The sequence below is a fragment of the Papaver somniferum genome, chromosome 9, assembly GCF_003573695.1.
Source record: "Papaver somniferum cultivar HN1 chromosome 9, ASM357369v1, whole genome shotgun sequence".
In the NCBI taxonomy this organism is placed as follows: Eukaryota; Viridiplantae; Streptophyta; class Magnoliopsida; order Ranunculales; family Papaveraceae; genus Papaver; species Papaver somniferum.
This window is the reverse complement of record NC_039366.1, coordinates 142,657,414-142,664,570: the sequence shown is the minus strand read 5'-3', so window position 1 is coordinate 142,664,570 and position 7,157 is coordinate 142,657,414.

Here is a 7,157-nt window from a genome sequence, read left to right as displayed (position 1 = left end):
CCAACAATCTCTCGGGAGACAAAGGTTCCGTCCGAAAGCAGTATCAGCAGTAGTCGACGCCTCAACATCCCACCTGGAAACCGCCTCAACGGCAACAGTATCCGTCTCCTTCCCGACATCCGCTTCAACAGACGACCCATCATAGACCACTATGACTTCCCCAGCGTCACCACCAACATTTTGTTGTTCGCTCCGTAAGCTGTTTCAGTTTCATCGTCAAACGCAGCGCCATCTTCCTCGAAAATCTCCTCAACAACCTCTCAAAGAGGATTCTCCGATTCATCCGGAAAATCAAGAACTATGACACCGTCTTGGACAGGGAAGTTACGATGGCCTTCTCCTACAAGTTGAACAAACTCAGCTTGCTGCCGTTTTCGACCGGTTTCAACCGAGAGGCGGACTATTCCGCCCTAACAACTGGTCGTAAAAGAAGTTTTATTACACTGGAGCCTCTCAATACGTCGGGATACTTTGTCATATTCCCGCTCTTCCTCCATATTCACCGAAGCCAAAAGGGTCTGGACACACACCTGTATCTCGCATAGATAGGTAGAAGACCAATAAGATACGATGAAAGTTTCACATATGTCCATACAAGGTGATTAGGGTTTGGTGAGGAACGTAGGAAGCATAATACTCTCGGAATTTGAATAAGGAAAGGATTTCCCGTTTCAGCTGAGTAAGGAGGAGAGGCGAGCCCGCGAAGAAAATCCAGCGTCGTGTCCAGCAGTCTGTGCTTTCTTCTGCGCCAGCACTTTGCTCAGAAATCCGCGTTTTCCTCTGCATCAGCACTCTTCCAAGCAGTCTGCGTTTTCTTCTACGCCAGCACCCTGCCAACAATCCGCACTTTTCCTTCCCGCGCTTCCCTTACCAGCGCCATGCCTTTCCATGCGCTTTAAAGAGTGGCCCACACCCGTTCCATGCCTGTCAGTGCTAATGGGTCCCTTTCATACCAAGTCTATGCTAGCATATCTGCCTCGCGTTCCAAAGCCTAGCCCTGAAGACACCCAATCATACCGCGATTTGCGCAAAGCTACCAGATGAAAGGATCGCGGATGCTACTTACCTCTTGAAAAAAGATTTTTGAATAAGGAAAGAATTCCCTGTTAAAGACGCGTATGGAGAAAGGCGATCGTGCCCACAAGAGAAATCCTTACTACTCTCAAGACATCCACGCTTTCCTTGTCAGTGCCAGTCTTGCCAACGCTCCATGTCAGCTTTTGCAACACTCCGCGCCTTTCATGCTAATCACATCCAATGCCAACGCTCCGCGCCATCCAGGAAAACCCGCGCTTTCCATGCCAACGCCTTACCAGTGGACCATGTCAGAGCCTTGCCAGCAACCTGCGTTTCCCCTTGCCGCACTTCCCTTGCCATCGCCATTCTTTGCCAAGCGGCCCGCGCCCATTCCAAGCCCATTGGTGCTGACAAATCCCTTTCATGCCAAGTATATGCTAGCAGCTCCGCCTCGCGTTCCAAAGCCTGGCCCCAAAGACACCCGGCCATATCGGGATTTGTGCAAAGCTACGAGATGCGAGGATTGTGGATTCTTACTTACATCTCGAAAAAGGTCAGACAAATCTCCTCGGCCCTCTTTTACAACTTACTGTCTCAGTTCTATCCTCGCCTGTCACCATCTTATGCTTACCTTGCAACAAGGCCCATGTTCCAAGCTAACCAGGGGACTTAATGTTGATGGTGGTTTTTGAACAAGGGGGTAAAACCGTAAAACCTCACGTATAGCATGACGTCACCGGTGACACTAGCACATTTATTAGAGCATTTAACGCGCTTATGTCAAAATTACCAGGGTACCCTATTTCAAATACTAAATTAGGGTTTTGATGCGCGAAACCCTAAGTTCACACATACGGCACAACCATTACACAAAAAGCATGGCAAACATGCCAAATGCACGTACCGTGCAATCATTGTGCTGAACATAGCAATTGCACGCACCGTGCAATCACTGCGCAAAAGCATGGCAATCATACCACTCACACATGTCACGCAACATGCCAAATGCACGTACCGTGCAAACATCGCGTAGAACATAGCAATTGCACGTACCGTGCGATCATTGCGCAAAAGCATGGCAGGCATGCCAAAATGCACGCACCGTGCACTCATCACACAAAACATAGCAATTGCATGTACCATGCAATCATCATGCAAAATATGGCAACCATGCCAAACCACAAATAAACACGCAGGATATGGCAACCGTGCCAAACCGCAAAGCAACGCGCAATCATCACGCTAACCATGCAAAAAATCCAAAACGCACCACCATTGCACAAAATGGCAACCATGCCAAAAACGGGCGCCATTGGCACATGTCGTGCAACCCTTGCAACCTGGCATGCCAAGCTGTGCAACCTAGGGCCAAAGCCGCCACACGCGCCATTGGCACATGTCGTGCAACCCTTGCAACCTGGCATGCCAAGCCTCCACACGCGCCATTGGCACATGTCGTGCAGCCCTTGCAACCTGGCATGCCAAGCCGTGCAACCTAGGGCCAAACCGCCACACGCGCTATTGGCACATGCCATGAAACGCTTGCAACTTGGTATACCAAGCCGTGCAACCTAGGGCCAAAGCCGCCACACGCGCCATTGGCACATGCCATGCAACGCTTGCAACTTGGCATTCCAAGCCGTGCAGCTAGGGCCAAAGCCACCACACACGCCATTGGCACACGCATGCAACCCTTGCAACCCGGTATGCCAAGCCGTGCAACCTAGGGCCAAAGCCGCCACACGCGCCATTGGAACATGCCATGCAACGCTTGCAACTTGGCATACCAAGCCGTGCAACCTAGGGACAAAGCCGCCACACGCGCCATTGGCACATGCCATGCAACGCTTGCAACTTGGCATACCAAGCCGTGCAACCTAGGGCCAAAGCCGCCACACGCGCCATTGGCACATGCCATGCAACGGTTGCAACTTGGCATACCAAGCCGTGCAACCTAGGGCCAAAGCCGCCACACGCGCCATTGGTACATGCCATGCAACACTTGCAACTTGGCATACCAAGCCGTGCAACCTAGGGCCAAAGCCGCCACACACGCCATTGGCACATGCCATGCAACGCTTGCAACTTGGCATACCAAGCCGTGCAACCTAGGGCCAAAGCCGCCACATGTGCCATTGGCACATGCCATGCTACCCTTGCAACCTGGCATGCCAAGCCGTGCAACCTAGGGCCAAAGCCTCCACACGCGCCATTGGCACATGCCATGCAATGCTTGCAACTTGGCATACCAAGCCGTGCAACCTAGGTCCAAAGCCGCAACACGCGTCATTGGCACATGCCATGCAACGCTCGCAACTTGGCATACCAAGCCGTGCAACCTAGGGCCAAAGCAGCCACACGCGCCATTGGCACATGCCGTGCAAACACTTGCAACTTGGCATACCATGCCGTGCAACCCTTGCACTTTGGCATGCCGCGCTTACATCAAAGGCCACGATTCCTCTTGAGATGCAAAATCTCGAAAGTCGAAGGTCGCCACTGAGCCGGCAAGTCTCTCAATCTCAACTTTTCAAACGCCAGTGACATGCTATATGTTTTCCACGAAAACACTCGAGACATCAAAACGTATGTCACAAACTGGGGGATGCTCATTAGGGTTATGGTTTGGCGGTCTACAGCGTGCGGCATACACAAATGCCCGTTTCAAGAAAGTGTCAAAAGAATAAAACGGTTAGTAAATGCAGGAAGTAATGGTGAAACGCCCTTTTATTATGGAACACCAATTCTATCAAATTCCATCAATATCAGGCGTTACCACCTCTTCCCATTTAACTCATCTGTTTCTTTTCTTACGAGGCCAGAGTACGTTTCACTTGGACTTGTATAAATAGGTCTTACCAATCTCCACCGAAACACAAGTTTTTGGTCAGGGAGAAATACAACACTCATAAAGGAAACTCTTGCTAGCTTTCTCAAAGCTTTCACCTTCTGATACAAGTCAAGTACTACTCTTCCAAAACTGCTCTGGTCTCAACACTCTCTTCGCTTCCCTCCCTAAACCAGCCCTTCTCCTCCTCTTTGTGACCGAAACAAATCCGGAACGACCATTTCTTGGTTTAGGACAGATTTGTATAGATTGATCTCTCGAATCTAAAGTACTTCCGTGCAGTACATTTGTTTAGGGTTCAGATCTATTTCTCACTCACCCACCGAAATTAATCAAAATCAACAGAAACGATTTTCACTCATAAACTTCTGGGAACAAAGGTCTTGTTGCAACCAGAGGCGGCTCTACATGATTACTAGGGCTAGCTTAAGCCAGGCCCAACAAGCCAAAACACCATTTATTTTATAGCCTATTTTGAGTTGGATCATTTTATGTGTGTCAATTTTATGCTTAAGCCAACCCATAAAAAGGATCAAGCCCTCCCCATACTCAATTTCCAGTTCCGCCACTGGATGCAACTCTTGATGAAATGTCTGATCACTGTGATTCAAATGATAATGAAAAGTCAAGTGTTGAACTCCTTGGTGAAAAACTTGATTTTGATAATTATAGCAATACGTACATCAATCTTGATATTCTTCCTTGGGAAACTTCGTCAACCACTATGGAGGATGAAATGGATTTTTCCATGTATACTGAAAATTCTTTTTCACATGTTTCAGGTACCTCAATTTGTTTAGCAGCGTGCTCAGTTGTGGTGTCTGAACCGTCCTCCACCTTGACATGTTCTTATTGTACTTTTAAGGTTCATAAACTCTCTAAGTGTTACAAGTACAAGCATAAAATAAGATATGTCAACAAACTTCAACGGAGAGCGAATCGATTAGCAAACAAGATCAAACTTGTTCAGAAGTCTAATCCATCTGAGGTATGTAAACTCAATACTTCTCCGAAAAAGTTAATTTCTAAAGGAAAAATTAGACCCCTACGGAAAAGAACAAGGTCTAAACATTCTGTGAAAAAGGGTATTAAGAATTCGTTACAAGAAATGTATGGTGGACAAATTATTATTCACCCCAGCACAACTTAATTGTGTTGAAGGTGCATCTTGTCTCATGTGCCTGATTTCAGAAGAGACAAGACATGAGCACAGATCAGGCTTTAGGAAAAGAATTTTTTTGTTTTTATTTTCTTTCTTTTTTGTCTTCCGGAATTCTGTTGATCTTTTCATATCATAAATTGGTATTGAAAAGATTTCCCCTTTTTGGTCATTAAAAGAGGGTTAAAATCGATAATCCTACCTTCTTTAGGGCTATGGATTGGTCGTACGTGAATCCTATTTCTGTATATAGGTTTCGTGACCCTACATTCCTTTTTCTTTCCCTGGAAAACTCTTTTTATCTCAAGATTGCTTGTTGAGCTTTAATTGTGCATTTCTCTCACAATTCCACATTTGTATGGAGACTCCAACGATTATGTCTTCTGATGGAAAAGATGTTAATATGATTGTTAATCCACCAATCATGAAGGAAAAAGATAAATCTCATTCCTCTACAACTTTAATGAGAAAAAGGAAGAATATGAAGAAACTAAGGGTTATTCCCTCTAATCTTTAGAAGTTTTCTGGTGTTCTTGAAGAGTTGAAGGAAACAAGAAAGGAGATTCAGAAAATAAAGGCTATTGTTTTAAGAACTCTTGAAATTCAGAAGGCCCTTGTTCAGCATCAGTCAAGAAGGTTTGTTGGAATTGACTCCTTTCTTCATGAACCTTATGTTCCAATGGCTGTTGACGACAAGGAGTTCGGGGACGATAAAGAATTTTTCAGAGGTCTTAATATCTAGGAATCTTCTTATGAGAATTTATTCTTGTATATTTTAAGAAGGATAACTAGGGTTTGGAATAACATATATTGTGATTACACACAGCTATTGCCAACGGTTTTCATCTTGCAATGTTATTAAATTTATTTATTTAAATTTTAAGTTATTTGGGAGATGATTTTGCAGTATTAATATTTATTGGTTTTATATATTGCAAATAATGTCACGGATATGTGTGTTTACGTCCGTGAACTATGATTATCCCATATATGTCAAAAGTTAAGTTTATTATGTCACTATGCAAATATTGATGGAAAATAGAATGAACTTTTGAACCATATGTCAAAGATTAAGTCTATGGTATCATTATGAAAATATTGATGAAAAATAGAATGAATTTTTGAATATTCCGCAGTATTGATCTTTCCCTGATCCACTTCTATATGAAAGTACTGTATAGCTCCGTAAGTTTTCTTATGTTGAGCATTTCCGATTAAATTAATCATTAAGGTTCCTTTGTGGTTAATTTAATTGAGTTCCCTGGATACAAATTCATGTTTCATAAGATTTATTAATGTCCAAAGAAATCCTTCTTTTCTTGTAAAAGTTAGGTCGCTCTTGTTGTTCTTTCGGTAATGACATTTTATGGGGGAGAGTTCTTAATTGAACTTGTGCTTAATTGTCAAATCTTTGTGCGGAGGGCGGCTGTGGAATATTGTAGGAGTTATCTTGTATATTTATAAACTCCTTGATGAATACACTAAGTTCCGACTATGTGAAATAATCGAAACAAAGATGATATGTTCTCTTTTAGTCATGAAATATCTCTTTGAGAATTTCATTATGATCCCGCTAGTTTTCGTACCTTTGCCAATTTATATTGACAAAAAGGGGGAGAATCATTTTGTAGTTCACACTACATGTACATATGGTTTACGGATCATTATGTAAGGGGGAGTAGTTTTCATTGTGAGATGAAGTATTGACTAAGGGGGAGTGATACATATCACAACAGTATTATTGTCAAAGTTGTGATACAATTGAATTTTGATGTTGTGTAATAATATTATGACACTGTATAACAATAATTGAGAACAACTGTTTTCTTATTGTTATGGCCATGGATCTTCAACAACTATGATACTGAGTTGAACACGTTCAGAATCACTAGAGTACTTGGAGTGACGAAGAATTCAAGGAATGTTGAATAACCAAGGAAATCAAGCATTTGGATGAGAAGCTACAAAGTTTATTTATTTTGTAATCCATATGCATTGACAGTTTTGTCAACAAAATTGAGAAAGGGGGAGATTGTTAGAGCACTTCTTGGTCGAACTCACGAGCGTTGCTATCTCAAGCTTATTTGTCAAGTTTAGTTGTCAAAACTATAAGTCTTGATTTCTAGTCTACTT